This window comes from Sinocyclocheilus anshuiensis, unplaced genomic scaffold, assembly GCF_001515605.1.
Source record: "Sinocyclocheilus anshuiensis isolate Anshui unplaced genomic scaffold, SAMN03320099.WGS_v1.1 scaffold708, whole genome shotgun sequence".
NCBI classification, from domain to species: Eukaryota; Metazoa; Chordata; class Actinopteri; order Cypriniformes; family Cyprinidae; genus Sinocyclocheilus; species Sinocyclocheilus anshuiensis.
In genome coordinates, this window is record NW_015555881.1 from 3012338 (window position 1) to 3022977 (window position 10640).

Below are 10640 nucleotides of genomic sequence, written 5' to 3' on the forward strand. Positions count from 1 at the left end.
CAACTCGAATGCCAGTTTTGCTCTAAATAACACATTTAGGACAAATAATAACATGCATTAAAAATACATTACATGTTGCTCAGTTTTATATATCAGCAGCAACATCATCACAAATATACGGTGCATATTCGATAGATTGGCCAGCTGTAATCCGCGCGCGGGTCACACGTCAATCACGATTATCGGGAGCCTGACAGGTTCTCCTCACGGGGACATTTGCATCTCACAGGCCTAAAGCTGCTCATAAAGTGCATGTTGAAAGCGGGAGCATCGCGGGGCGGCTGTTGAAAGGCAGGTTTGATACAGGAAAAGTGCGGGCTCAGCAGATAGGCCTCTTTTTGAAATAATCTTCCTTTTGGAAGAGCGGCGCACTCCTCTGCCCGCAGACCTCGCTTTGGACGCGGAAATAAATGAGTGCTCGCGCGGCCCGCGGCCTCAAAGGCTTGGCTTGATTCTCCCGCGAGGCCTCTGCCACCACACGATATATAAAAAGAGCGGAGCGCAGATCAAAACTGCTCTCCACGCCGCGGTTAGGCCATTCGCTGCGCTCCAGATGAAGGTTTATTTACTTTGGAGGGAGAAGAAAGAGGAGAGGGCATCAGAAATGAGGTGCTGGGGTTAAAGCTGAAGACATTTTCAGGATGTTGGTTAATCCATGAAGATCCGCCGTGCCACCCATGCATTATACATCCGCGCGCGGCCAACTTCTGCGCACTTTTCAGACCAGTTTAAAACAAGACTTTAATGCACGCATCTCAGGCAGGTGATGTTTTTACCTTGGGAGCATCATGAAACACATTTACTTTCTTAATTCAGTCTTATTGTGAATGAATTTTGCACATTATTAAAAAAAAATAAATAAAAAATTATAATCTTTCATCAAAATGTGCCCTATTTTCCAGAATACAAATCACGTTTTTTTTGTATTTGTGCACGTTATTGCAAAAAAAAAAAAAAAATCATAATCTTTCATCAAAATGTATTTTCCAAAATAAAATTCACGTTTAATTTGTGCGCATTATTCCAAAAAAAAAAAAGTCTTTATAATGTTCCATCAAAATGTACAGTATTTCGTCACTTTTTATTTGTGCACATTAGTCCCAGAAATTAAAAATGTCTTTAAAATGTTCAGTATTTTCCAGAATATAAGTCATGTTTTGTGTGTGTGCACATTATTCTAAAAATGTCTTCATGATCTTTCAATTAAAAAATTTTTTTTTTTTTAAATATAAGTTACTTTTTATCATCTGAAATATGCTGCGACTTACTTATATTCATTAGAATTTTTTTATTAATATTTTCAATTCGTTTTTATTTTTATATTGTCTTATTTTATTTAAATGTTTGTTAGTTTTTGTTAGTTATTTCGTGTTTTTGTCATTTTTTTATGTCTATGTAGTTTTTATTCATTTCAGTTTTCGTTTGAGTTATTTTAGTACATCAAGTAAATTTATATATTTTATTTCAAGTAACTAAAGGTTTTAGTTTTAGTTAACTATGATAACCCTGACTGCGATCTGATCTTTCATCACAGACTCAATCTGAGCACAGTTTAGATCTCTACTGCAACTCAAGGAGACTTTTTGATCTCGTTGCAGGATCTCAGACTCAAACTCTGCTGTTAAAACCAAACTCCTGAACTCTCGTGTCTCTCGCCGTGCTGTGGTCCACTGACCCCTGAAGGACGTCCTGCGCCCAGAACCCCTCCTGCCCCGTCTCTGCCCAAAGCGGCAGGAATTATCAAGCCTAACGAAGCGTTCGCCCACTCCGACTGATAAATATTTATTTGGAGAAGCCAAATGAATGTGAATGGATGCGGGAAGGTGCGGCGAGCCTCATTGAACTGCTCTGGCATGTCCAAAGCCCATAATAATCATAACAATGACAATAATCCCACGTCACCATGGACACAGCGCCGTGGCAACCTGCCATCCCAGCAACCCTGCCTCACAACGCACACACATAGAGATATAGCTGAGGAAATGATGCCAATCACCTGTTAATCAATGTTACTTATGATTAGTATTTGACTAGTATAAGTTTTTAAATATCTGTTACCGATATCTAGAGAAACTTTACACAATTTTTACTAACTAAAAATACTAACAAAAGTGTGTTTTGTTGACAAGACTGGCAGTTCTCTTCATGTTAAGCACTGTAAAAAAAAAAAAAAGTGTAATTTTTACTGTAAAAGTGCTATAGAAAAAAAACCTCAAAAAGTTACCTTATCATATATGATTTAAAAAATTGCAAATGGTTTAACATTGCATGATATGTAATTTTACCATAATTTGCCATAATTTTTACCATACTCTCAAATGTATGGTTTTTGGATATAAAAATGATGAATTACCATAAAATATTAAGTAAAAAAAAAAACAAAAAAACAGTAAAAGGACATTTCCAGAAGTCCCATCGTGACTCATAACATACGATTATATTTTATTTAAATAAACTTTCTTTTTTACCACCTGTATTATCTTAGAAGTTACAGTAAATTTGAAGGTAGTTCAACATTGGTAAAGTAACATGATTTCACACTTATAAGCTGTAAATTATAGAAGGCACACCAATATGACATCTGTAACACCTAAAACAATGTTTTTTTTTTACAGTGGATTACTGGCAAAAAACAAAACAAAAGAAAGATCAAAATTGTAATAGTAAAAATCTGTTAAAATGCTATTGGTAAAAACCTGTAAATCTAAACTGTTAAAAGTATAGTTATGAAAAAGAACAAGTCATCTTTTAATTTACACAGAAACACTATAAACTGATGATTTCTATAATTCCCTGTGTGAACGTTCACGCATCTTATGGAAAAATTATTTGTGATCAGCTTTGATTCATCATGTGACATTCTTTTCTTTCTTTTTTTGATGGTTGTCAGTGAATTATAAAGGTACAAAACAGATGTTATAACTTCTGTAGGTTGGTATATTAACATTATATCAGTTGTTGCAACACGTTTTTTACTGTAAATTTAAGTTCAATCCATAAAACCTAAAATGTTGCTACTGTAATTTGTGTACAACTACAGCTGCTGATTTTTACTGTAAATTTCAAGGATTTTCAAACAGTGCAGCTGCCAGTTTGTTTTCTGTAGAAGCTTTTTTTCGCCACTGAATAAAAACTCTGAATTGCGTGTTCATAATTTGCAATTGTAAGACAAAAAAACCTTTCAATTCTAAGAAGAAAAGTCTGAATAGTCATAATTACATTTATTACTTTATTTCGTGGTGGAAACATTGTGAGATATAAACTCAGAATTCATAGAAAAAAGTTAGAATTGCAAGATCTAAACTCATTGCGACTTAAATGCAGAATTGCAAAAAAGTCAGCCAGAATTGCGAGATATAAACCCAGAATTCATAATAAAACTCAAAATTGCGATTTAAATGCCGAATTGCGAGACAAACTCTGAATTCAGAGAAAAATTTCAGAACTGCAAGATATAAATGCAGAACTGCAAAAAAGTCAGAATTGTGAGATTAATACTCAGAATTCAGAAAAAAGTCACAATTGCGATATAAACAGAATTGCGAGTTAATAGCAGAATTGCAATATAAACCCAGAATTCAGAAAAAAAGTAAAATTGCAATCTAAACGAAAAATTGTCAGAAAGTCTGAATTGCGAGACAAACTCTGAAGATTGAGAGAAAAATGTCAGAATTGCAATATATAATAATAATAATAATAATACATTTTATTTATAATGCACTTTATGTTCGAGCAGAATCCCAGTGCTACAGATAAAAAATTAAAAAAGAAATATAAAAAAGATATAAATGCAGAATTGCAATAAAGTCAGAATTGCGAGATATAAACCCAGAATTCAGAAAAAAGTCAGAAATGCAATCTAAATGCAGAATTGCCCGAAAGTCAGAATTGCGAGACATAAACTCTGAATTCAGAGAAAAAAGTTAAAACTATGAGATAAACACAGAATTGCAAGAAAGTCAGAATTGCAAAAAATCTGAATTCAGAGAAGAAAGTCAGAACTGCAAGATAAATGCAATAATTGCATAATTGCAATAAAGTCAGCCAGAATTGCGAGATATAAAACCAGAATTCAGAAAAAAAGTCAAAATTGTGAGATAAATGCAGAGCTATGAGAAAGAAAGTCAGAATTGCGAAACATAAACTCTGAATTCAGAAAAAAAGTCAGAATTACAAGGAAATCGGTCAGAATGCTGTTTATATCCCGTAATTATGATAAAAAGTGGCAGTTACCTTTTTTTATTTTTTATTCTGTGGAAGAAACATACGACCATAGTTTTCTCATAAATGTAACAATATGTTTTACAGTGTGGGACAGGAGAAATGATTTGAACACTGAACAGAATGACGGCTCTCCTCTGTACCTGTAGCTGCAGTTGAGCTTGTGTTTGTCCGTCAGTTCCTCAAGCTTTGACTTGACAGCTGGGACCAATTTATGCCCTCGAACCCCCCACGCTCAACCCTAAAGCCCCTGATCCGACCACGCAGGGAACAGCCAGAGAGACCAGCACTTCCAATTATACCTTCATCTGCCAACACACACACACACACAGCAGCACACACACACACACGCAATTACTTCCTCTTACGGCCGTCACATCTGTGGAAAAATGCCACATGAAACAAGGAATGTGTTTTACTGCAGCGGCGCTAATGCAGGTGTGAGAGCATGACAGACAAACAAAGAAAGACCACATTCACTACAGTAAAGCCATGCAATCTACCGCACAGCGATAGTAAAACATCCCAACAGAGAAATAAAGATTCATCATTGCTATCGAGAGACCCGAGTCATTTTAAGAGAGCAGGAAATCTCAGAAACTTGAGACCAAATCACCTAGCAACCACCCTAGCAACCACATAGCAACACCCCAGCTAGTTATTTTAGTATTGAGATACTATCATAGTTTTTATTAATATAAATAAATAAAATATTGATTAATGTTGATAAATTAATTTTTATTTTTTTTATAGTTTTCCACTTTCATTTTAGATTAAGTTGTAGTACTTTTGTTGTGTGTTTTTAATATGTCTATATATAGTTTTTATTAATTTTTATTTCAGTTTTAGATTTAGTTATTTTAGTACATCAAGTTTAATTAAATAGAAATGAGAAACATTGCTTTGGAAACTAGCTGAAATAAAATAAGTTTACATTTTTTATATTTTATTTTATTTCAGTTAGCATTTATTTTCTTTTTTAATTAAGGGGTTTGTGTTTTTGTCTTTATTATTAGTTAATGTCTATTTAGTTTTTATTCATTTTTATTTCAGTTTTAGTTATTTTATTACATCAAGTTTATTTCAGGTAACAATTTTTTATGGTTTTAGTTTCAGTTAATGATAATAACAGGATTATTTAAATTAACTAAAACAAAAATAAAAACAATTAAAATAAAATAAATTAATAAATGAAAAGAATTGTTACTTGAAATAAAATAAACATTAACTAAAATAAAATATAAAAAACTTTTTTTTTCACCTAGCAACATTTTCCCACTTTAATAGGTTTAACTTGATGTACTAAAATAGCAAACTAAAGTGAAATAATTATGAATAAAAACTAGATAGACATATAAATATAAATAGAAATAAAAATCAAAAACTTAAAAAAATAAAAAAATTAACTTACATTTTTTTTAAATAAAAATGAAAACAGATCATATAAAAATAAAAACAAATTCAAAATATTAATAAAAACTACAATAGTATCTCACTGATACTAAAATAACACCACAGTGTTTTGCATGATCAAACAGCACTCACATTTACTTTAAAACATACAGGAGTGTAGTTTCTATTCTGTGCCTCATTGTTTCCAGAATGAATCTTACAGATGTTTGATCCTGCGGCTCGATTAGTGACTCAACAGGAGCACAAACTCAAACTAACCCAAGCCAAGCGACAGCAGACATTACTGAACTGTGAAACTGAAGCATAAATTAAGATTTATTAGGGATTTTATTACAATAACAAACCTTGAACGCTCCGTTATGAACTGACTGTGAACAAGAAAGACTCTGGAAGTGATGCTTTGATAAATTTCCTTCCTGCTCAGACGTTTCTTATTTAACCTTTATTTAAGCTCTACTGTATCATATTTTAATACGCAAAGACCTGTAAATGATCATAATGATTCTCACTGCATCAGGCTATGAGCCATAAAAGCCTGATGCATCAAATATGCGGGGAACTAATGAATTACCATTAGCCAATTAAATCAAATGATTTAATGCAACAATTTATGTTATTATAATAAAATGACTTCAAAAGATTAATTACTGAATAAAGTGTCAAAGTATTAATAAACACTTAAATGAACTTAAATGCACCCAATAAACTGAAAAAATTAAAAATAATAAAATAAATTAAACGTAAATACAATAAAAATTAAAATTAAAATAAAATAATTGGAAAAAATACAAATAAACTATAAAATAAAATAATATAAAAAATATAAAAAATATATAAAATAAAATAACAATAAAACAACTGAATGCCAACAAAACAATTTTCAAAAGTGCAAAGTTTAATTTCTGAATAAAATGTCAAAATATTCTGAAATAAAAACACTTAAATGAACTTAAATGCCCCTTAATAAACTACAATAATAACAAATTAAATGGAAATAAAAATAAATATTAAAACTAAATAACTGGAAAAAATGGAAACTTAAATGGAAACAAATTGTAAATACTGATAAAATTCTAATTTGTGAAAATATTATTTTAATTAGAACTGGTTTTCTTTGTTTCTATGCGATCAATAAACGTGAATGTTTTTGGTTACATCCCTAGTGCTTTGTGCTTCAAGCATGCAAAGCGTTTGGTAAATATGATTAAGTTTGGTAAATATAGTGCAAGTGATTTCTTTTATGAACACAGTTCAAATTGTAAATACTTTTCATTTGTAAAAATATTTCAGTTTTGTTTGTCATATGCGATCAATAAACATCAATGTTTCAGGTTTTTGTTAACATTCCTCGTGCTTTGAGCTCTAAGCATGAAAAGTGTTTGGTAAATAAAGCTTGTTTTAAACATAATTATTTTTATCAATACAGATCAAATTGAAACAAACTAGTAAAAACAACTTGCATTTTAATTTGTAAAAATATAATTTTAATTAGCAAATGTTTTCTTTGTTTGTTTATCATCTGCGATCTATAAACATCAGTGTGTTTGGTTCCATTACTCGTGCTTTGAGCTCTAAGCATGAAAAGCGTTTGCTAAATAAAGTTTGTAAAGTAATTCTTTTTATCAAGGCGGATCAAAGTGTTTTAAAGGGCGACTCTTTCCATGAGACCCCCCCAGCTGCAACAATCCTCCCATGATTCACTGCTCCAGACATCAAACCCAATGAGTCAGTTCCGTTCCACGATTCCCGAGAATAAAACTCTCTTTAAATCACTGCCGGTTTTACCGTAGATCACAAAGATCAAATGCTGAAGTTTGCGTGCATGCAAGCTGTCAATCACACAGGTGCAAACATGCAAACATGCAAACATGCACATGTGAGACTGCAGGACTCAAATTCCCTCTTTTTCATGCATCGTGTTTTTTCTGCATGCATGCATGCGTGTTGCACTTGCGTAAGTGTTTGGAGCGTAACAGACTCCACACACATTGTAACCTGCTGTAGAGACACACATCTGTTTCATTTAAAGCCTTTTTTTCTATTCACGTCCAGAAAGTGCTTGGCACTTTGCAGAGAATGAATGCAGCTGTAGGGGAAATACCAAAGCTCTCGTAAACATTATTAAAACCATTAGCCCGTCGTCAGCTGATGGTCACTGTATTATAGCTGTCATTCGTCTGAAGCAGCTTTGCTTCCCATCAAATATTTAATAACTGGATGTGGGTCAGAAAGTCTTTTAATACATGAATTTGTGTGTGTTGTAGTTTAAGATCAGACCTGATTGTTCAAAAAGAGCTAGTTAGTGAGGGATTGAAAGGTTACATGAGGACGTCAAGCTCATTTTTAACATTTGGAAATGTTGATATTAGCAATCTGATTTATGTAACTCATTGAGAATACTTGGTAATGTTTGTGCTGCACTTTTCCCTCCAAAATGAAGTCACTTCCTGCTCGATGATGTCATTGAGGAACTGATACTTTAACAGGATGTTTAGGACACAAGACAAAGTATAAAGTGATTATCAATTAAAACAATATGCACAAGAAAATATTTTATTTTAAACATTTTGATTAGAGATGAAAAATTATGAATATTTCTGAATTAATTGTCAGTTTTTCATTGTAGATGTTAGTGCCAGTGTTATTTTAGTATCATTACTGTACTAGGTTAGTATTTATTCATATTTTAAAGTATTTTATTAAGTCTGTTTTAATTTTAATTTTAGTTGAAACACAACAAAATGACTAAAAATATTTTTTTTTTGTCTTAAAATGAAATAAAAACTAATTACATTTATATTTTATTAGTTTTTATTTCAGTTTTTGCATTTTTATACTTTAAATAAAACAACATTTTGCCTTTACAACTAACTGAACTGGAATAAGCAAACTTTTTGTATATTCTATTTTATTTCTGACAACCATTAATTTATTTCAAGCAAGGTTTTTTTTTTCTTTTAGCATTTTTAGTTAACAATACAACACTTCAATATCACATCACATGAAATGAACATTTCCAAATTCCAATATTCCAAACTGATATAATTTCCATCTTTAAAAATTGTGAGTTTAATATTAACTGACTTGAAAATATTCTGCATAACATTAATAACCCATATACAGTGGACGTAAACGTGATATTTCATGTTTTACTTGATTCAGGTTTGTAAGACATGCAGTATATCATTAATAGTTGCATGTCGCTGCTACAGCTCTGACAGAAAAACACGCCGCAGAAACACCTTTAAAAACAAAAAACAACAAATCCAGCAAAAAAATAGTGCTGCAACAAAGAGCTGCTGCCATTTTCTGCCTCGCTTTGATTAATGCTTTTTTTCTGCCTAATAAAAGGTTCACAAACCATCTGTTTTACTCCCTAATGCCTTGCCCAAAGGTTCCTCTCTCCTATTTCAGGCAACGGGCCAAGCAGCATTCCTCTCTCTCTCACACACACACACACACACACACACACACACACTCACACTCACACTCACACTCACACACACACACACACACACTCGCCTATTTTCTCTTTCGTCTCCCTGTAAACAAGCTGCCTCTCTTTTTAATCTGCCGCTGCCATTTTCTTCTCATCGTTATGCATATTCATCGCCAGTAAACATTTTCATCGACTACATTTAATATCCTGCACTAGCAATTACCGCTGGCTGTTGTGGTGTGGAGCTGCGGCCCGTCTCTCCTCTAACAGCTGGCCTGCAGATGCGGCCCACGGACAAACGTGCCAAATAAAAGCCTACAAGATGCCAGTGGAATTTGTTTAAGAGAAGACGGCCTTTCTTTCGCAGTGTTCGCTCTGTTTCCGGCTTTCTTTCAGTCTGCTGTGTTCACACGTTCTCTCGCTGCTTCTGACTGCTGTTTTATAGCCGACGGCTTGGATTCGCACAGTGTCACAAATCCACTGTTTTTGTACAGGATGAGAGGATGGGCTTGTACTAGTTGAGCTTGATTATGCTGAACAGTTAGTATGGTTAAGTGTTGCCAACAACCCATATGCAATGTGTATCATAATTTAAAATACTGAGTACCTAAGTGTGGTGTCCCATACTCGTAATTTGTGCTCTGCATTTCACTCATCCAGCAGTTAGTTTTTTATTTGAAATATTGCTTTGGTTACACTTTACAGTAAGGTTCCATTAGTTAATCTTAATCGACGGATCGAACTCGAACGCACCTGTCACTCTAAATCACTCCATCACATGCATGAATCAGTTTGATCATTTCTACATTTCAGAAGATGATCGAATGGGTCAAACTGGTGAAAACTGACAGGCTAATTATAAAGCAATTCTTCTCGTTTCAGAAGTCCACTGACATGAAGCATGAGATTGTCATGGTTCTCTCGGTGCAGGTGTGCGACTACAGAGAGAGAGAGGGAGAGATGGAGAGAGAGAGAGAGAGATAGAGAGAGACGGAGAGCCAGAGTTATTCATCCCCAGGGGGCACTGTTAGCCCTCCACTTCAACATCAACAACCTGTGCCATGTGGCTCCCACACACAGACAGCTGCAGAAGGTGCTGGTGACAGACATTAATTTGGTGCTTCATATCATGACACAAAAGACATCTTCCATCAAGAGTCCACACGCCCTTCTGCTCAACAGAGAATCCAGAGCACAGGTGTCTGTTCACTGCCTACACAAACGTCACGCGCAACCAGCACTTATGAGTGGAAAACTTACAGCCGTAATCCAAACTTGACATCAAACCTGCCGTCACACGTTTAGACACACTTTAACTCCCTTTTATATTTTTTATATTTACAAAAATATATAAATATTTGTTTCTAACTTATGTTTATTAAAATATATAAACATAAAATGTATATATTAATACAGTTTTTTTTTTTACTTGTAAATATATTTTTATAATATTTGATTATTTTCTACTTGAGAATACTTTTTTTACAATTTGTATTTGGGGGGGGTCTAAATGTATTTTTATAATATTTTAAATTATTTTCTGCTTGAAAATACAAGTTAAATACAA